The sequence below is a fragment of the Pongo abelii genome, chromosome 9 (genome assembly GCF_028885655.2).
Source record: "Pongo abelii isolate AG06213 chromosome 9, NHGRI_mPonAbe1-v2.0_pri, whole genome shotgun sequence".
Lineage (NCBI taxonomy): Eukaryota > Metazoa > Chordata > Mammalia > Primates > Hominidae > Pongo > Pongo abelii.
The window spans coordinates 75278144-75300411 of NC_071994.2; the positions used below are offsets into that span (position 1 = coordinate 75278144).

General features: G+C 41.2%; 1 long non-coding RNA gene across 1 annotated transcript; it reads left to right on the forward strand.

The window, feature by feature from the left end:
* Positions 1-15838: 15838 nt before the first annotated feature.
* Positions 15839-22268, forward strand: LOC129048935 (uncharacterized). Its single transcript, XR_008511643.1, has 4 exons — positions 15839-16441; positions 16625-16739; positions 17001-17047; positions 21272-22268. It is a non-coding gene; the product is annotated as an uncharacterized LOC129048935 (long non-coding RNA).

The window sequence follows — 22268 nt, forward strand, 5'->3', positions numbered from 1 at the left end:
AGCTGCTACCTTCCATGCAGGGCGTCGAGGAGCTTCCCTACATTATTACACACAAAGTCCTCCTCACAGTGCCCAGTGTGCGGTCAGCATTGATATGCCTGGCACCAGGCCGGGGGCTATGGAGGCAAATCAGCTGGGCCCTGTCCTCATGGAGTTGACATCACTTAGTACGTAACCACATTGGGATACATGTTTTGAAGGAGAGGACAGTGTGTCTGGCCAGTGAGCAACAGTGGGCCATACATCTCCAGGGAACCCCCGTGGGGTGTGGGAGGAGGGAAGCAGGTCTGTCCTGGGGGAATGTGGGAAGCACCCACAGGGCAGAGGGAAGCACCTCTGCCCTGCCTGGCAGTAGGTAGATTTTAGGACCATGGGCCTGTGCTGTTTACAGAACCTTGTCCAGGTGCCCAGCTGTGGGAGGGCAGCATGGAGAGGAGGAAGAGGGGCTCCCTAATAGCAAGCTTCAGGAACTTGCCACTTCAGGCTAGAGAGCTCGCACCCTCCCACGGCAGCAGGGTAGCCATTTCTCCCTGACTGGGGTGTCCACCATGGTGCTCTGCAGCCACCTCTCACTTCATTAAGAGTCCAGAGATCTAGGAGCAGAGGACTGGTCTGGAGCTGGGCAAGGGCAGGCAGCAAATGGGGAGTTTTTGCTGTGTGACCTGAGGTCACTTGCCTGCCTTCTCTGGACTGCACTCTAGGGCCTGGAGACCCGTTCCCCTGTTCCAATTTCCCTACCTCAGTGAAGGCACAACCAACAGCTGCTCCCCAGGCATTTCCAAGACCCTCCAGGCCCCCGGTTCTGAGGACTAGGGTGGAGGCAGTATTTCTCCCCAGCATCAAGTGACCAGAGAAGTGAAGTGACCCCACTGCCGCCACACAGAGCCACACAGTGCGATGTCTGGAGCTCCTGCCTCCTGCAAGGTGGAGGGTGGGGTTTGGCCAGGAGTGACCAGACTACAGGGTGAGGGGTGTGCTTGTGGGGGTGAAGGGTTGGGGTGAGAACTGAGCCCGAGTCAAACTCATCCTCCTCTGCCCTGATGCACTGTGCAACTTGGGGGAGTCACTGTCCCTCTCTGGGCCTCGCTTTCCCCATCTTTGATAGGACTTGGCTCTGCCTGGCCACTCCTCCTCCAATGGGGGAATTCCTGGGCTTGCCTCTGTCTTGGCTCCAGCTCAGGTGTCAGTCTCAGCCCTGTCCCAGCCAGGAACAATGGGCCAGGCAGGGCCAGTCACCCCCTGTCCCTGGGGGCTCCACCCACGGCCCTGGACTATTTTCAGCTCTTGCAGATGGAGTCAGAAGAGGATTTTCCACTCCCAGTACAATGACTGCCCTGGACCATTGTCCAGCAGTGACGTGGGGGACCCGCCTGCCCCAAAATATCTCCTGCCCCTAGTTTCCAAGCCTCTCTGCCCTGCTCCTCACCTCCCGGCCCTGCTCCTTACCTACCCACCCTGATGTCATTTCCTGGGGCTCTTAACTCCTGAAGGCCATTGTGAAACATCACATGAGACTCCTGGGAGACACAACCAGTTGGAATGAGTTTTCCCTCCTGGCAGGGACCCCAGGGATTGTTCGGCTGCTTAGTGGGACTGGTGGCCCAGAGAGGGCTGTGCCTTACCCAGTCACACAGCAGTCAGTGTGAAGCCTAGATGTAAGCCCAGGGCTCTTTGGCAGCTCCCACTGCCTCAGCCAACTTCATTAGCTCCAGTCCGTGCCTCCTGGAACTGAGAGCTCACCACTGAGCTTCCCGGGAGGGGCACCTGGGGCAGCAGCCCAAGTGGCATGGGTGGAGAGGTGCAGCTCAGGCTCTGACCTTGGAGTGAACCCAGTGCAGGGGCCTGACCTTAAACCCTTTCTCCCCACTGAGTACCATTTTTACCAAATGTGGCTGTTAGGAACTGAATGTTTGTGTCCCCCACCCCACAAATCCATATGTCAAAATCCCAACTGCCAAGGTGATGGTATTAGAAGGTGGGGCCTTTGGGAGGTAACCAGGTCCTAAGGGTGCAGTCCTCATGAATGGGTTTAGTGCCCTTACAGAATGGACCCCAGAAAGCTCCTCACCCTCTTTCCACCATGTGAGGATATAATGAGAAGTTGGCAGTCTGCAACCTGGAAGAGGTCCCTCACCAGATCCCAACCATGCTGGCACCCCGACCTTAGACTTCCAGTCTTCAGAATGGTGAGAAATAAATGTCTCTTGTTTCTAATCCACCCAGTCGGTGGCATTTTGTTATAACAGCCCACACTGACTGTGACTGAACTCAGGGTGACAGAGCAGCAGCTCTGGGGCAAAGGGAAGGGTGGGGGCCACAGGGCAGCTGATGCAGGAGCAGGGTTCTGGCCCAGTTCAGCCATCACCAATTCTGGGACTGCAAATTCAGTTTCTTCATCTGGAAAATTGAACTGGTAATACCAATACCTCTTTTCCCGGTTTACTAGGCAGCGACAATGCAGTGAGGCACAAACACGCAACTGTTTGATTTTCCTCCCACCCATGCTCCCTGCTCAGTGACGTGTGATTTTCCTTTCCCATCCACAAACTGTGCATTTGGCAAACTCCAAACTTTTGAGTCACTTTTGGGTAACAAAATCAGGTTTAAGATTTCCATCGCCTGCTTAATTGAACGCTCACCTGTCCTCTTCCCCCGTGCTGTGAGGACCTTCCTCACTCCTCTTCTGGGTCCCTCTCTCCTCTAGGTGTTGGGGCAGGGTGGGGAGGAAAGGGACCAATGTGTCTTTCCTGGTGATGCTACAGCTCTCTCTTGCTGACCTTGCCTCCTGGGCCATCAGTGCCCCCTGCACAGAACTCTCCAAACATCAGTCCACACCTTTGTAAAAACAGTCTCTCTGCTAAGCTATCCCAAAATGACCTGATTAGAGTGGCAACATCTTTCCTGCTGGGACTCTGACTGATACTCTGGTCTCCCTGAGTGATTTTCCTGCACACCCTGCTGGGGATGTAGAAGCCTGTCCCCCTCCCACCCCACACAACCACACTTGGCTGAGATCTCACTGCGGCAAAGATGTCTTTGAATCCATGGAGCCCAGGGTTCAGCGTGTAGAGTGAGGTGGGGTGTGTAGAGAGCTGGGGTAAGGAACGCTGAGAAGGTGTCTTACCCCAGTTGTTTCCAGGTTTCTTTAGAAAGCGGGCTATTTTACCCCATGTGTCCTCAGATTTATGTCCTGGAACCAAATTCCAAATCAGCAGCCACATGAAAAGTCCCCTCCTCTCTGGCATGAAATTAAACTGTTAGACCTGCCTTTGTGACCAAAGCAATTGTAAAATGTGGGGGAGGAAATTAAAAGCCTGCCACCTTAGTCCACACAGTGTGTGCTGTCTCTGGGTGTGTGAACGTGTGTTTATGTGTGTGTTGAATGATCACATCTGTTAGAGGGAGGATGGTGAGGGGCGAGGGGCAGTCCTGGCAGGTACAAAGTGGACACTCAGAGACAGAAGGGCTGTAGGTGGGCAGCCAGGCCAGAGGGGGGCAACAAGGGGCTGCCAGGAGTCAGACTAAACCCCGGAGGTGGAAGTGGAATGGCAGGAAGAGATGGGAATGGAGAGAGGGTCCAGCTGCCAGCTCTGTGGCACCCCCTCTCCTTCCCTCCCTCCCACTCTAACTCCCTTTCCCTCCCCACTCCCCATCGCCCTCCCTTTCGCTCCCTGTCCCCAGAATCTTTGGGAGCAAAGGGAGGCGGACAGGGACAGTCCACTCTGTGCTCTGCCCTGGCTGTTTAGTCTACGGAGGGCCCCAGGTTGGTTGGTGCTGCTCTGCTTCCCCCTTGTGGCCAAAGCTGGCAGCAGTGGCAGGAAACGGGGGCTGGGATCCAGACTTTCGCCTATGGGGTGATAAGAAAATGATCTGGCTGCAGCCAGGCTGTTGAGTGTGAGGGTCCGGGGGGAGAGCTGACAATTGAAACAGAGAACACAATTTGCATACAGTGACTTGCCAACATGCCCTAACTTGCCAAAAAGGTGACGGTGCCTGACCCAAACCATGATGTCCGTCTCCTGCACCCCAGCCAGGGGTAGAGATCATTCCCTGCCGAGCAATCCCTTTTCCTGTGGAAGACCACTCTTCACAGGGTCCTGGGCCACCCCAGCTCAGCCTCAGGGACACAGCACATCTGCCTAGGGCAGCCATGGAAGGACATGGAAGGGTGTAACCATGCCCTTTCCAAAGAATGGGCACCCCTAACTCCCTCTTCTACCCCACTCCCGTAACCCAATCCTCACCAGAGACCCCTGCCCTCCGCACGCCCCTAGAAGTCCTTGTCTTCTCACAGGACAGCCTCCAAAACTGTACTCCATGTCCCGGAGGAGTGTGACTAGCACAGCTGGTTCTCCCAGGAACTCCATCTGGGAAGAAGTTGGGGTTCATCCACCATACCCAAGATGCCTGTAATTTGGATCCCACCAGCATGTCCGTAGGTAAGATGTGTCTGACTCCTGTGGAAGTCATGTGGAAAGAGAGGCCTGAGTTCGGGGTCCTTGGGTGGATCCGGAAGCAGAGGTAAGATGGGAAGCCTCAGCCAGCCTCCTAAGCCATCCTCTCAGATCTCTGCACACCTCTCACCCACAAGCTTTTACTCCACATAAACCCAGATGCCCTCATTCACAGCACAGAAAGCACACAAACCCTGGAGTCAGAGGGACTTGTGTTTGAATCCCAGCTCTGCCACTCATCAATCAGGTGACCTTGGGTACCTGTTTTCTCATCATAAACAAAGCGGGTAACCGGCCGGGCATGGCAGCTCATACCTGTAATCCCAGCACTTTGGGAGATCGAGGCGGGTGGATCACTTGAGCTCAGGAGTCTGAGAACAGCCTGGCCAACATGGTGAAACCCCATCTCTACTAAAATACAAAAATTATCTGGGAATGGTGGCACGTGCCTGTAATCCCAGCTACCTGGGAGGCTGAGGCAGGAGAATTCCTTGAACCCGGGAGGCGGGAGGCAGAGGTTGCAGTGAGCCGAGATTGTGCCACTGCACTGCAGCCTGGGCAACAGAGCAAGACTCCATCTCAAATTGAAAAAAAAAAAGAGGGGGATGGTAACCATACTCACATCATAGTTTATTTATGCTGTTTCTCCTTGCTAGAATGAAAGTTCCCAAAAGGCAGGGATCTCTGTTTTGGTCACTGCTTTATCCTCCGTGCCCATCAGTGCCCGGCACATTCCTTTCCTTTGCAAAGGAAATTAATTATTTTACAAGTTTCACAATGGCCCTTTGAGGCAGGAACCTTATTATCATCCACTCATTCATTCATTTATTCAACAAATATTTAGTAAGTACCTACTATGTGCCAGGTACTGCTCTGTGTAGTGCCCGTAAATCATCAGTGAATAAAAAAGACAAAGACAGCCAGGTGTGGTGGCTCACGCCTGTAATCCTAGCCCTTTGGGAGGCCAAGGCAGGCAGATTGCCTGAGCTCAGCAGTTTGAGACCAGCCTGGGCAACATGGTGAAACCTCGTCTATACTAAAATACAAAAGAAATTAGCCGGGGGTGGCAGCAGGTGCCTGTAGTCCCAGCCACTCGGGAGGCTGAGGCAGAAGAATTGCTCGAACCCAGGAGGCAGAGGTTGCACTGAGCCGAGATCACACCACTGCACTCCAGCCTGGGAGACACAGCGAGACTCTGTCTCTTTTTAAAAAAAAAAAAAAAAAAGACAAAGACGATGCCCTTGAGCTTACATTCTAGTTGGGGGAGAGAGATAATAAGCAGTGAACATAATAGAATGTAAATTATATGGTGTGCTAAAAGGTGACAAGCTCTGCAGGAGACAAAAAACAACAGGAAGAGGGATTGTGAGGACAGGAAGGTTGCAATTTTAAATAGGGTGGTTTGGTGAAAAGGGGGCATTTGGGCAAATACTTGAAGGAGGTGTGGGAGTTAGCCAAATGGAAAAGAGCTCCCAAAAGAGGGACCAGTAAGTGCAAAGCCCTAGGGCCTGCGGCTGGGGTGGAGTGGGCCTGGAGGGGAGGGGAGGAGGCCAGAGGTCAGGGAAGATCTGGTAGGACATTGAATGAGAAGGGAAGCCATGCAAGGTCTGAGGAGGAGATAGAATCTGACTTACATTTCAGAAGGATCAGTCTGTCTGTACTGAGAATAGACCACAGTGGGGCAAGGTCAGAAGTAGTGACAACAGGGAGGAGCTGTTGCAGAAATCCAGGTGAGAGCTCAGGCTGAGGACTGGGACCAGGTGATAGCCATGAAGGTGGGGAGAAGTGGACCAATGCCAGACGTATTCTGAAGGAAGAGTGAACGAGATTCTTTATGGATTGGATGGAAGGAGGTGGTAAAAGAAGAGGGGGTGCAGAGGATGCCTACAGTGTTTTGTAGACAGTGACCCTGAGATCTAGAGAAGATGTAGTATGAGGCCACACAGCTAATCAGTGGGTGGGGGTGGATGAGAGGAGGATGGGACCGGGGTGGCAGGAAGGTCCTCAGGTCTAGGACAGCATCTGGGAGAGGATAGGGGGAAGGACTCTGCCATAGCTGGTCACAAACCAGCCCCAGGGAAACTGAGCGTTGATTTGATCAATGGCTTTCTCCTCTTCCCTTGAATTCCCCTGTGATGGCCTTTTAATTGGGTCCATTTGTTCCAAGGCCATGGGCTGAGCTGAGCAGACGCCAGATGATATGCCTATTATTAAATAGATTAGGAAATGGCCCTACATCTTGGGCTGCCGGAAAAACCAGAATGACTGAACAGTGTCCCTGAGGAGTAATTCGTGTATTGAGGAATACTGGATGTATTGCAGAATCCCTTCCAGGCACCTTGCTTTTCCCATGCTGTCCCTGTGTCTACAGAGTCCTTCTAACTTCCTTGCTCACCTGAAATGTGTCTCCTCCTCCAAGATTCACTTCAAATCCCCTCCTCGGTAAAGGAGCTGAAGGAGCGCGCTAATCACCACCCCTCCCCTCAGCCTGCCTGAGCTACTGCCACAGAGAACTCACACATCTGCCTGGCAAGAGATCCAACCCGAACTGGAGGGTCTGCCCTAGGGGACACTGTCGAAGTCAGGGTTGTCCAGGGAACAGGTTACCCAAAGAACATTTAAATAACAATCCCACTTCAGTAAAAAAAAAAAAAAAAGATGTCTCCATTTCCTGAGCTAGAGTCAAAAAGGGTGGCTGGGAGGCAGCAGAGAAGAGGAGTGAGTGTAAATTCCGTGTGATGGAAATGAGGGGCAAATTAAATTCGATTGGAGAAAAAGAAAACTTTCATGTCAGTATCAAACTTAGACCATTTTTAAAAATCGGTTTCTTCCATTTTAGACATTATATACTGGTTTCCTTTTGTGAAATGAGGCTTTAGTTCTCTTCCTTCTCTCATTCTCCCATTGCAATTTTTGATTAAATATTCAGTGTTTCTATTTTTATGATGTCAAAAGTATTGCTCACAGTGACATCTTAGGGCATTCTATGTTTATGTTTTCTTTCTTGCATAACTTTTTGTTTTTCCTGGAATTAATAACCGCCTCACTGTACATTCCTAAGAAGGACATATTCTAAGGACAAAGAGAACTAACTCTAAAGAAATCTGAAGCAGTCTTTGTAATCATATTGCAAGTACGGTTACCCCTGAACATCACGGGCTTGAACTGCATGGGTCCACATATATGCAGATTTTCTTTTGCCTCTGCCACCCCAGACATAGCAAGACCAATCCCCACCTTCCACCTTTTCCTCAGCCTACTCAATGTGAAGATGAGAGGGATGAAGAACTTTATGGTGACCCATCTCCACTTAATGAGCAGTAAATATATTTTCTCTTCCTTATGTTTTCTTAATAACATTTTCTTTTCTCTAGCTTAATTTATTATAAGAATACAGTATATGATACATGCAACATACAAAATATGTGTTAATAAACTATTTATATTTTCGGTAAGGCTTTGGTCAACAGTAGAATATGGGTAGTTAAGTTTTGGGGGAGTCAAAACTTATATGTGGATTTTCAACTGCGTGAGGGGTTGACATCCCTAACCCGTGCGTTGTTCAAGGGTCAACTTTAATACTATTGATGGTGTTAGTTTGAAACTATTACATATAGTAAGATATAATGAAAATGTAATTATGTTAATGTCACTGGAAACCAAAATTTTCAACATAAGAGAACAGAGATACGAATATAAAATCAAAGAAGAAAAAACTACTATCAGTATAGTCTTGGATTTGGAAACATCTGTGTAAACTCATGATGCTTTTTTTCTCTTTAAAAAGTATTTTCTATTTCTAACTTCTAAAAAGGCCTGGAAACAATAACTAGCCCAGTGATGCTTAGCACCTCTAGTACCCGCTTCAAAGGTTCTAAATGTATTTCCTATTAAAAGGAACAAGGGCTTCTTGGAGAAATGGCTGATTCTGGGTTTGTGGCAGGAAATGCATAAGATGGGTTCAGAATATTTTGTCATACAAAAAGCAAGTTGTCAGCACTACTAATGTTGTGTTTAAAGGACATAAAAACCAACTTGAGGACTGTGCTGCACAAAGATGGGGTATTTTTAAGTATCAAAAAGAATAATGCCTACAATGGATTGAAACATACAAATCCGAAACTCGTGTTTCAGTCTATGAGTTTATAATGACACTAAGAGCAAACAAACAAGCAAACGTGTAGGTCTGTTCTGTAGGTTGGTAGCTTATCAATGTATTATTCTGAAAGGCAGGTTAAAAGGAAAAGAATCTGTCTTTCCTATACAAACTGTATTTCAGAGTAACCAAATAGACGCTGAGGAAAATTCTTTTTTACTGAACTCCAGCCAATAAATGAAGAAGGTATCACAGAATTAAATATCATCATTTTGCATGCCCTAATCAATTAATGCCTGTAGGCCTGGGATGTCCAATGTGGCAGCCACTACCCACAAGTGCCTACTGAACATTTGAAATGTGGCTTATCTGAATTGATATGTGGTATAAGTGTAAAATACACACTAGATTTTTGAAGACTTAATACAGAAAAGAAAGATTGTAAAATATCTTCGTTTTTATATATTTTTGATATAACAGATTAAATAAAATATATTATTTAAATTAATCTCAGTATTTCTGATTACTTTTTTAATGTGCTTACTTTAATATTAAAAAATATACCTATGCTTTGCTTTCTATTTCTACAGGCAAGTCTGGGCAGTAATCATCCCAATGGTTGCTAGTCTGATAACACCAGAACCCACTGGCCAATATTAACATCACAAAAAAGAGAGAGAACTAGACATTATGTCTTGCTTTATGGGGTACAAAGAAGTACACACCACCTCCTATGAAGAATTCATAGGTGAACCAGAATTTGAGCAGACCTCTAGATCTAACTACCAGTTTTCAGAAAATACAGGGGACTGAGGAAGTTGAGATAGCAATAGGTGATGCAACTAACCAAATCCAGAATTTGAGAACTTTTATAGGATACATGACTCAGTTTCTTTAATAAATGGCAAAAAAAAAAAAGAAGTGTGGGGGAGGAGTAGACATCAGAATGGAGGTCAAAGCCAAGGTTCCATCTCTTCTCCCTGCTACAGAGATACGAGGCCCCAACTCCCTAAATACTCAGAAGCCACCTCAGAGGAAACAGGGAGAAAATCTGAAACAGAAGAGAGACTGGACAACATTTTTCTCCAGCCCTCTGTGGGGCAGGCACGCATGAGAATCAACAGATCTGTTACAGGCAACAAAGGAGCTGCTTTTTCTTGGGGTATATATTCCCAAACTCGATGCCTGCTGGAAATGACTCCTCTGGGCCTGCATTTACTCTTGCTAGGTTGACAAGTTGTCTCCATGGTGGGGAACCTGGCCTTGATTGCTCTAATTGGCTGAAGTTCCATACCTTCCCACCCCCAAGCTCTGTTTTCTTTCACCCAGTCCTTCCCAGATCTCTATTGTCCAATTGCACCCCCAGAATGCTCATGACTTTTGTATCAAAGAAAAACATCTTCTATGTCAGGTGCATGACTCAGCTGTTTTTCTTTTACTTTTAAACACTTTCTTTAAAGACAGGGTCTTGTTCCGTCATCCAGGCTGGGGTGCAGTGGCACAATCATAGCTCACTGCAACTTTGAACTCCTGGCTCAAGTGATCCTCACACCTCAGCCTCCCAGGTAAGTACGACGATAGGATACCACATGAAACCACACCTGGCTAATTTTTTAAATTTTTGTAGACATGAGGTCTTGGTATGTTTCCCAGGCAGTCTTAATCTTCTGGACTCAAGTGATCCTCCCATCTCAGTCTCCCAAAGTGCTGGGATTACAGGCATGAGCCATCGCACCCAGCCTCAGCAGCTTTTCTTTCTCTTTATCGTCCTCTCTAAATACCACGTGTTGATGTTCATAGCCTGTGGTTGCTTTGTGGCCATCTACAATCCATCATTGTATGAGGTCACCATGTCTCCTCAGGTGAGAGAGAGAGAGAGACTGGATTTGCTGGAACTGCTCCCACACAGGGTACATACTTAGGCCGAACTTCTGCAGTATTGATGTCATCAACCATCATCTTATGACAGCCTCTTGGTCCTCTAAGTTTCTTGTACCAGCACCTGTGCCAATGAACTAGTGGTTTTCACTGTGGTGGGTATTAATAGTACAGTATCCAGTCTTTGCTTCTCCTACTTTCATTTAACTTGCTCAAGGCAAACTAAAACCTTTCAGCACCTGCAGCTTTCATGTCAATGCCATTTCTGTTTTCTTTGAGTCAGTAGCATTCACGTATCTCAAATATTTTTCTCCAGGGTCTATGAACCAGGAGATGTTGCTTTCTGTTTTCTGTTACAACTTGAGGTCTGTGCTGAACTCCCTGTTTAAAGCCTGAGGAACAAGATGAATGCTGGTTAAAAATCCAGGTAAGTGGTGATAATGTAGGGAGATCTATGATGGTTAATTTTATGTGTCAACTTGACCGGGCTAACGAATGCCCAGATGGCTGGTAAAACATTGTTCTGAGTGTGTCTGTGAGAATGCTTCTCAAAGAAATTAGCATGTGAGTAGGTGAACTGAGTAAATCAGATGGCCCTCCCCAAGGTGGGTAGTCATCATCCAACCCATTGAGGATGTGAATTAACAAAAGATGGAGAAACGACAAATTCACTCTCTCTTTCTCACTCTCTTGTTTTGTTTTTTTTTTTTTTTTTTTTTTTTTTTTGGAGACAGAGCCTTGCTCTGTTGCCCAGGCTGAAGTGCAGTGGCGCAATCTTGGCTCATTGCTGCAACCTCTGCCTCCTGGGCACAAGTAATTCTCCCACTTCAGCCTCCTAAGTAGTTAGGACTACAGGCGTGGACCACCACCCCTGGCTAATTTTTGTATTTTTTTGTAGAGACAGGGTCTCACCATGTTGCCCAGGCTGGTCTTGAACACCTGGGTTCTTGAACTCCTGGGTTCCAGCAATCTGCCTGCCTTGGCCTCCCAAAGTGTTGGAATTATAGGTGTGAGCCACTGCACCCCGCGTTTTTTTCGTTTTAGAGACAGGGTCTTGCTTGTTGCCCAGAGCGATCATAGCTCACTGCATAGCTCACTGCAGCCTCGAACTCCTGGGTTCAAGCAATCCTCCCACCCCAGCCCTTGAGTAGCTAGGACTACAGGTGTACACCACCACACTTGGCTAATTTTAAAACTTTTTTTTATAGAAACAAGGTATCGCTTTCTTGCCCAGGCTGGTCTCGAACTCCTGGACTGCAGTGATCCTCCCGCCTAGGTCTCCCAAAATGTTGGGATTATGGGCATGAGCCACTGCACTCAGCCTGCTCTCTTTTTGAGAGGGAACATCCACCTTCTCCTGCTCTTGGAAATTGGTGTTCTGGTCCTTGGGCCTTCATACTTGGCCTAAATGACACCAACAGCTTTCCTGGTTTTCCAATTTACAGACAGACAGTACATCACGAGACTTCTCAGATTCCATAATCATGTACGCCACTTCCTAAAGTAAATAAATAAATAAATAAATATGTAATTATTTCCTATACTTCCTTCAAATATAAATATATATTATATATTATATATTTTATGTACATTATATATAATATATAAAATGTATATATAATATATAATATATAATATATAATGTATATATAATATATAATATATAACATAAAATATATTATATATAATCTATTATATATAATGTATATATAACATATAATCTATTATATATAATGTATATATAATCTATTATATATAATGTATATATAATATATAATCTATTATATATAATGTATATATAATCTATTATATATAATGCATATATAATATATAATCTATTATATATAATGCATATATAATATATAATCTATTATATATAATGCATATATAATATATAATCTATTATATATAATGCATATATAATATATAATCTATTATATATAATGCATATATAATATATAATCTATTATATATAATGCATATATAATATATAATCTATTATATATAATGCATATATAATATATAATCTATTATATATAATGTATATATAATATATAATCTATTATATATAATGTATATATAATATATAATCTATTATATATAATGTATATATAATATATAATCTATATACATTATACATAGTATATAATATATTATATATAATGTATACATTATATATAATCTATATAATGTATACATAATATATAATATATTATATAATGTATATAATGTATATATAATATATAATATATTATATAATGTATATATAATATATAATATATTATATAATGTATATATAATATATAATATATTATATAATGTATATATAATATATTATATATTATATAATGTATATTTATATATTTATATATTTATATTTTTATATTTTTTATATTTAATGAATATATTTATATATTTATATATTTATATATAAATATAAATAAAAAATGAAAAATATATATTGATATATTTATATATAATAAATATAAATATTTTATATTTATATATATTTATATATAAATATAAATATTTTATATTTATATATATTTATATATAAATATAAAAATATACATTATATATAATATATTATATATTGTATATACATTATATACAGTATATAAGATAGTATATATTATATATACATTATATATAATACATAATATATTATATATACACATATATAATAGAATATAGAATATATTATATATTATATTATATATTATATATACATTATATATTATATATTATATATTATATGTATTATATATTATATATTATATATTATATGTATTATATATTATATATTATATATTATATATTATATATTATATTACATATTACATATTATATATTATATATTATATATTATATTATATATACATTTTATACAGTATATATTATATTTATATTATATATTATATATAGTATATATATTATATTTATATTATGCATACATTATATATAGTATATATAATATTTATATTATGTATACATTATATATAGTATATATTATATTTATATTATATATACATTATATATAGTATATATTATATTTATATTATATATACATTACATATAGTATATATATTATATTTATATTATATATATTACATATAGTATATATTATATTTATATTATATATACATTACATATATATTATATATTATATTATATATTATATATACATTACATATAGTATATATAATATTATATATTATATACACATTACATATAGTATATATAATATTATATATTATATACACATTACATATAGTATATATAATATTATATAATATATACACATTACATATAGTATATATATTATATTATATAATATATACACCTTGCATATAGTATATATATCATATTATATAATATATATACTATATATAGCATATATATTATAGTATATATTTATAAAATATATAATACAGTATAATATAGACTATATATCATACATATATACTATATACTATATATAATACATATATACTATATATACATATATACTATATATAATGTATATACTTTACTATATAATGTATATATATTATAGAATATATATACATTATATATAGTATATATAATATAATATATATACATTATATATAGTATATATAATATAATATATATACATTATATATAGTATATATTCTATAATATATATACATTATATATAGTATATATATTCTATAATATATATTATATATAGTATATATATTCTATTATATATATTATATATAGTATATATATTATATTATATATATACATTATATATAGTATATATATTATATTATATAATATATACATTATATAGTATATATATTATATAATATATATATTATATAGTATATATATTATATAATATATATACATTATATAGTATATATTATATAATATATATACATTATATAGTATATATTATATTATATATACATTATATAGTATATATTATATTATATATACATTATATATTATATATTATATAATATATATACATTATATAATATAATATATGCATTATTTATAGTATATATTATATTATATTATATATACATTATATATAGTACATATATTATAATATATATATTATATCTAGTATATATATTATATTATCTTATATATTATATAGTATATATATTATATATAATATATATACTATATAGTATATATATTATATATAATAATATATATTATATAGTATACATATTATATATAATAATATATTATATAGTATATATTATTATATATAATTATATATTATATAGTATATGTTATTATATATAATATATAATATAGTATATATAATTATATATAATATATACATCATATATAGTATATAGAATATTATATATTATATACACATTATATATAGTATATGGAAGATATTATATATTATATATACATTATATATAGTATATAGAAGATATTATATATTATATATACATTATATATAGTATATAGAAGATATTATATATTATATATACATTATATATAGTATATAGAAGATATTATATATTATATATACATTATATATAGTATATAGAAGATATTATATATTATATACACATTATATATAGTATATAGAAGATATTATATATTATATACACATTATATATAGTATATAGAAGATATTATACATTATATACACATTATATATAGTATATAGAAGATATATATTATATATACATTATATATAGTATATAGAATATAAATATTATATATCATATATAACATATAGCATATATCATATATATCTATATAATATAATTATAAATTATATATCATATATAATATATATGATATGTAATTATAATATATGATATATATCATATATCATATATTATATAATTAGGCTGGCCGCGATGGCTCACACCTGTAATCCCGGCACTTTGGGAGGCCAAGGTGGGCGGATCATGAGGTCAGGAGATTGAGACCATCTTGGCTAACACGGTGAAACCCCGTATCTACTAAAAATAAAAAAAATTAGCCGGGCGCGGTGGCGGGCGCCTGTAATCCCAGCTACTCAGGAGGCTGAGGCAGGAGAATGGCGTGAACCTGGGAGGCAGAGCTTGCAGTGAGCCGAGATAGCGCCACTGCAGTCTGGCCTGGGCAAAAGAGCAAGACTCCATCTCAAAAAAAAAAAAAAAAAAGAAATGGTTTTTATTTAAATATTTAAAATATTTAATTATTTTAAATATATATTTGAAATAATTAAATATTAAAATAAATATTTTATATATATTATATATTTTATATTTTACATATTTTATATATATATATATATAATTGATTCTGTTTCTCTGGAGAGCCCTGACTAATACAAGATCCCCATTTTTATTTTTTTTTTGGTGTTTTTTTCATTGCAAGATTTTGTTTCTAACTATATTTATTCTTTAGATGGAAGAATGTTCAGTCTCTCTTCAAATAGGGTCTTTTTATCGCTTCCCTAATAGGTAATCCTGGTTCATTCCTTGCTTTCTCACCTCCTGATCATCTTGCAGACAGCTTTTACTGTGTTGTTGTTCATACAAGGGACCTAGACACTTTTCATTATAGTTTGGGACCCCTCCGTCTCCTGCTCTTTTCCAAATCCTAGGCATATACCACAAGTCCATAAGTTGCCTGGAGAAAAGCTGGGCGCCAGAGTCTGCTTACTTAAACCCGGAAGTGCCAAGTTCTTTGGAAGGGGTCTCTTTCTTGTCAGTTTTGTTTCTGCAAGAGGCAGCAGGATTTCAATGAAGTGTCTCCCTTCCAGCCTGTGACAGCTCCAGGTGGACCTAAACTACCTCAATCTCATCCTTTTGTATTATTAACCTTACTGCCTTTGCTTTTGTTCTTCTGGCCTCTCTTGTCCCCTTCTGAGAGTGACAAAACCTAAGAGCATCTGCCTGCCACATCCTCAAGTGGTGACAGGTGGAAGTGTTTCCAACGAAACCAAGCTCCCTGGTGAGGAAGCACATTTGTGGCCCCCTCCACAAAAGAGAAAGAAGTCAGGGCTTTTCCCTTTGAGGTAAGTGTTACATTCCCTTATTCTAAAACATTGGGGAAAAAAAAATAATGAACTGCAATGAACAATTCTGCTGTTTCTTTTTTAATTTAAATTTTTATTTTTAATTGACAAATAATAATTGTATATACTTATGGGGCACAATGTGATATATTTTTTACGCTGGTTTTTGTTTGTTTGAAACAGGGTCTCACTCTCCCACCCAGGCTGGAGTGCAGTGGCGTGAAGGCTCACTGCAGCCTCGACATCCTGGGCTCAAGTTATGCTCCTGGCTCAGCCTCCCAAGTAGCTGGGACCACAGGTGTGTGCCATCATGCCTGGATACATATATATATTTTGTAGGGATGGGGCCTTGCTATGTTGCCCAGGCAGGTCTTGAACCTCTGGGCTCAAGTGATACTCCCACCTTACTCCCACCACAAGATGCTGGGATTTCAGGCATGAACCACCATGTCTGGCTCAGTGTGGTGTTTTAATATATGTGTACACTGTGGAATGTCTGCTGTTCCTTATATGATAATTTTTAATGAAGTTCATCACTAATCTGTTAGTATTTTTCCAGTCTGCTAATTGCCAGAAGCCCAGTCTGTGAATTGCCAGAAGCCCAAAGTGAGTATCATGTATGTCAGTACAATTAATCATTAGATAATGAAGAGAACACATGCAGTGCCACCATTTTGGCACCATTAATGCCAAAAGCAGCATGGATGCGGGATGACTGGGGAGAACTGGATATGTGCCTCTGTTAGGGTGGAGCACAGTTGGTGATACAAGTTACGCACAATGTTATTTAAAATGGCTTCAAATATTCTGAAAAAAACATTCAGTTCTGACTGTGAATTTTGTCACTTATTGAAAACCACTGCATATAAAATTGGATAAACAATCCATCTGCATTTTAATTTTACAATGAGGTTAGCATAGAAAAATAAACTGAATATTGACAGTAATAAACTATTCCTAGAAAGGCTGTGTGGGCCTACTTAAAGGTTGTCTCACCAATAAAACCATAAGCATCTTTTAGGGCAAAGGTGGTTTCCTATACTTCCTTCAATTCTCCAATGCTTCTCCTCTTCTTAATTTATGAGGCAGGCATATAGGGAATTCAAGAACTATAGGGAGTTCAGTTGAATTAAAATATCTGGTTCTGCCGGGAGGTGGAGGTTGCAGTGAGCCAAGATTGTGCCACTGCACTCCATCCTGGGTGACAGAGTGAGACTCCATCTCAACAACAACAACAACAAAAATCTCATGCTGTTATTTAAAGAAAACACTCCAACAGTTAGAAATTTTGATTATTTGTGCCAGGCACTGTACTGGGAGTTTTACATACACTATTCCAGTTAAAACTCAAACCACTTGGGAGGACAGAATTATTATCCCCGTTGTACGGGTGACCAGAGCTCTGAGAGGGAAAGGAACTTGGCTTGGCCACACAGCTTTCAGTGGAAGAGCCAGAATCCAACCCAGGCCTGTCCCTGCCCAGAGTGTGCTTGAACCCTTGCATTAGCCCGGGGGTCTTCCTGGGTGGACTCTGTTCTGTGCTCTCCTTTGTTCCTGTGGTGAGGCTCCCAGGTTCCATCCAGGACCAGCTCCTTTACTTACAGATGGGGGAGCCTTGGGCAAGACCACTGACCTCTATGAGCCTCAGTTTCCCCCTCTGAAAAATTGAAATAATCAACTGTCCCTAATAAGGCTTAAGCAGGTTAATATCTTTTTTTTTTTTTTTTTTTTTTGAGACAGGGTCTCTCTCACCCAGGCTGGATTGTATTGGCACAATCTCAGCTCACTGCAGCCTTGATCTCCCAGGCTCAAGTGATCCTCCCACCTCAGCTTCCTGAGTAGCTGGAACTACAGGCATGTGCCACCATGCCCAGCTAATTTCTGTTTTTTTTTTTTTTTTTTGTAGAGATGGGTTTTTGCCAAGTTGCCTAGGCTGAAGAAAGTTGATGTCTAAATTTTTGCAAAACTACTTAGAAAACAGTAAATCCCTATATCAATCTTTGTTGATAAAAACATTCCATTTTTCTCATCATTGGAACCATGTCATGGTTCAGCATTTGGGGCACCTTTACTAAATGTGACATCTTGATTTTTAAAAGTGATCTGTTTCTTTTTAATTTAATTTTCAACTAAATAATGTATTCACTTGGTTCAAACGAACAAACAAAAAAAGGTAAACAGTGAAGGATCTCCCTGTTATTGGCCCTAATAAGTAACCCAGTCAGTGGTTGCTTCTTTATGTTTCCAGGTAACTATATGCATATACAAATCCTAAAAGTAGTGTTTTTTTCTTCCTTCATACACAAAAGTTTGCATACTACATACATATTTCTATACCTAGCTTTCTTCTGAAAATTCCCTTTTAAATTTATTTTTATTTTGTTCTTTTTTTTTTGAGATGGAGTCTCCCTCTGTCCCCCAGTCCGGAGTGCAGTGGCACAATCTCTCCCGGGTTTAAGCAATTTTTCTGCCTCAGCCTCCCATGTAGCTGGGGCTACAGGCGTGTGCCACCACACCCAGCTAATTTTTGTTTGTTTGTTTTTTGGTGTTTTTTTTTGTTGTTGTTGTTTTGATTCAGAGTCTCGCTCTTGTCACCCAGGCTGGAGTGCAGCGGTGCAATCTAGGCTCACCACAACTTCCACTTTCTGAGTTCGAGTGATTCTCCTGCCTCAGCCTCCTGAGTAGCTGGGACTACAGGCGTGTGTCACCATGCCCAGCTAATTTTTGTATAATTTTTAGTGGAGACAAGGTTTTACTATGTTGGCCAGGCTGGTCTTGAACTCCTGACCTTGTGATCTGCCTGCCTTGGCCTCCAAAGTGCTGGGATTACAGGTGTGAGCCACCGCGCCTGGCTATTTTATTCTATTTTTTTAGAAACAGGGTCTCACTATGTTGCCCAGGCTGCTCTTGAACTCCTGGGCTCAAGCGATCCTCCTGCCTTGGCCTCTAAGTGCTGGAATTACAGGCATGAGCCACCATGCCTGGCCCTGAAGTTTTCTTAAAGATCTTTCTACATAAAAACTCCCCTGTTCTGTTTTAACAACCATGATTTATTTAACCAGTTCCCTATGAATAGACAGGTCATTTCCAATATTTCAGTATTGATTTGTTGATTTCTTAAAGAGCTGAAATAAATGAAAACACCAACTTTTTCTTCATTATGAACATAGTTTAAACTATTTACTAAACAATAATGTCTGCTTGAATCTCAGATTCAGTAAATCTGTTTTAAAATGGACAGGGATCTGTTGGTACCAAGTGAAAGAATTGCCCCACTCCCAAGGGTTGACTCACATTAAGTTGGCTTTTTTAAAATTTTATTTTATTCTATTCTATTCTATTCTATTCTATTCTATTCTATTCTATTCTATTCTATTCTATTCTATTTTGAAATGGAGTTTCGCTCTTGTTGCCCAAGCTAGAGTGCAATGGCGCAGTCTCAGCTCACTGCAGCCTCCACCTTCTGGTTTCAAGTGATTCTCCAGCCTCAGCCTCCCCAGTAGCTGGGATTACAGGCACCGGCCACCATGCCTGGCTAATTTTTTGTGTGTGTTTTCAGTAGAGACGGGGTTTCGCCATGTTGGCCAGGCTGTTCTTGAACTCCTGGCCTCAGGTGATCTGCCTGCCTCGGCCTCCCAAAGTGCTGGGATTACAGGCGTGAGCCACCGCGCCCGGCCTAACTTGGCTTTTTGTTCCATGTGTTGATTTCATTACCCTCTCAGTGTCCCTACAGTCCCAAGGGCAGCAGGCAGTGTTGCAGAGGTCGCAGGGCTCCACAGGTAGTGTGAGCAGCAGATCTCTGTGGACTATCACCTCCTCTGACATAGGCACTATGCTCCTTTTAATGCCACCAGAAAGTATGTTAACATTTATAGCTAGGCATGGTGGCTTACGCCTGTAATCCCAGCACCTTGGGAAGCTGAAGCAGGCGGATCACAAGGCCAGGAGTTCAAGACCAGCCTGGCCAACATGGTGAAACCCCATCTCTACTAAAAGTACAAAAAATTAGCTGGGCATGGTGGAACGCTCCTGTAATCCCAGCTACTCAGGAGGCTGAGGCAGGAGAATTGCTTGAACCCAGGAGGCGGAGGTTGCAGTGAGCCAAGATCATGCCATTGCACTCCAGCCTGGGCGACAGAGAAAGACTCCATTTTGAAAATAAATAAATAAGTAAACAAACAAACATTTGTACCAGGAGCAGCTCTGGTGGGCATGGGTCTGGTAGGAGGGAGCTAAATGGAGTGTCCCATCAGTGTGCTTAGAGGCAAGAGAGGAATCCAGAGCCCTGACTAAGAGCTGCCAGGGCAGGATTCCTGACTCATGAATTTGTGAATCAACACTTGGTTGGGCAGCTGGAATGTGGTGGGAATGAGAAAGAGGCAAGTTCCAGGAAGAGGTTCTCCCGTTCAGGACAAGGGCTAGCCATGGCTGGTGGACTGACAGGGCAAAGGGGAGCCAAGTGGGGGCTCCTGGACCTCAGGAAGGAGGCTGGGGTCTTAGGACTATGGCTGGGGCTAAAAGAGCAGCCCTGGCCCTGAGAGGAGGCCACAGGGACACCAAGGCCGGGGGCTGACAGGGGGAGGGGGATATCTCAGAAGTTGTTGGAAATGCCAGATATGGCTCATCCAGTGCCGGATCTTGCTGGGCACCTGCCAGCTGCTAAGGCTTCTGAGGCCATGGCTGAAGCTGGGAGGGAGCGGAACAGGAGGAAGCAAATTAGCTGCCGGACACAGTTTAACCAAGGGCTCCTTGACCTCTCCTGGGGCCAGTGGGGATGGGACCTGGCTCCCAGGCCCAGCTCTGAGCCTGTGGCCTCCCTCCTTCTTCCAGGCCCATCTTCCCTTGGCCTCAGTGACACGGCACTGACCTGCTCCTTCTCTTACTGCTCTGGCTGCCCCCCTACAGTTCCACTGCTGGGCATCTCTTCCCTCCTTTAACTGATGGCTCCATCTTAAAGAGAGTAGAAGTGACTTCACCCACCCTATGGCCTAGAGGCCCAAACATGAAGCTCCTGGGCAACAGGATTTGGTTTTATTAAAGAGCTGCCAAGTTCCTCTACCTTGATGTGAGTATGGGGATCAGGTGGCCTGGCTAAGCTGGTCAGAGGGAGCATTTCCAGAGGTCAGAGCACCATCTTCATGGAAACCAGAGCTCTGCATACCCAGGAGGACCCAGGGACAGTGGGAGGACCAGTGAGAAAGGTGGAGTGCTGAGGAGAGGACACTGGGGTGCAGGCAGGGCCATCAGGTTGAAACCCACCCCCACTTCCCCAACTCCTACACAGAGTCCCTCCTTCACCCAGCTTGGAGAACCAGAGCTCAGCCTACAGGGAACAGACAGGGCTCCTTTCGTCCTGTAGCAGATGCTGTGCCTCCTGCGCCCCTCCTGGGCCTCAGGAAGGGGGCTGGGGGTTCTAGGGCTATGACTGTGACTGGGGCTGAAAGAGCAGCCCCAGCCCTGAGAGGAGGCCACAGGGACACCAAGGCTGGGGGCTGCCTGTGCCACTGAGCACTCTCATCCCCACACCTCTGCAGCTTCTCACTGTGGGACCCTGGGTTTCTGCCCTGGGGTTTCTCTGGCTTTTGGAGCACACTTGGCCAGAAGTGCCAGAAAGTTTGAGGATCAGCCTTTAACCGAAGATAGCTGGAGTTGGTGACCAACTGCTCCAGTTTCCTTGCCTTTTGGGTGGGACCTCCCTGTGGCAGGTTCTGCTCAGTCTCCCACAGGTTCCCCACAGGACTGACCCACAGTGATGACCTGCTCGGCAGCCACCATGGCTTGCTTCTTTTCCCTGGATCACCTCTAAAATAAATGATTTGTACTTAAA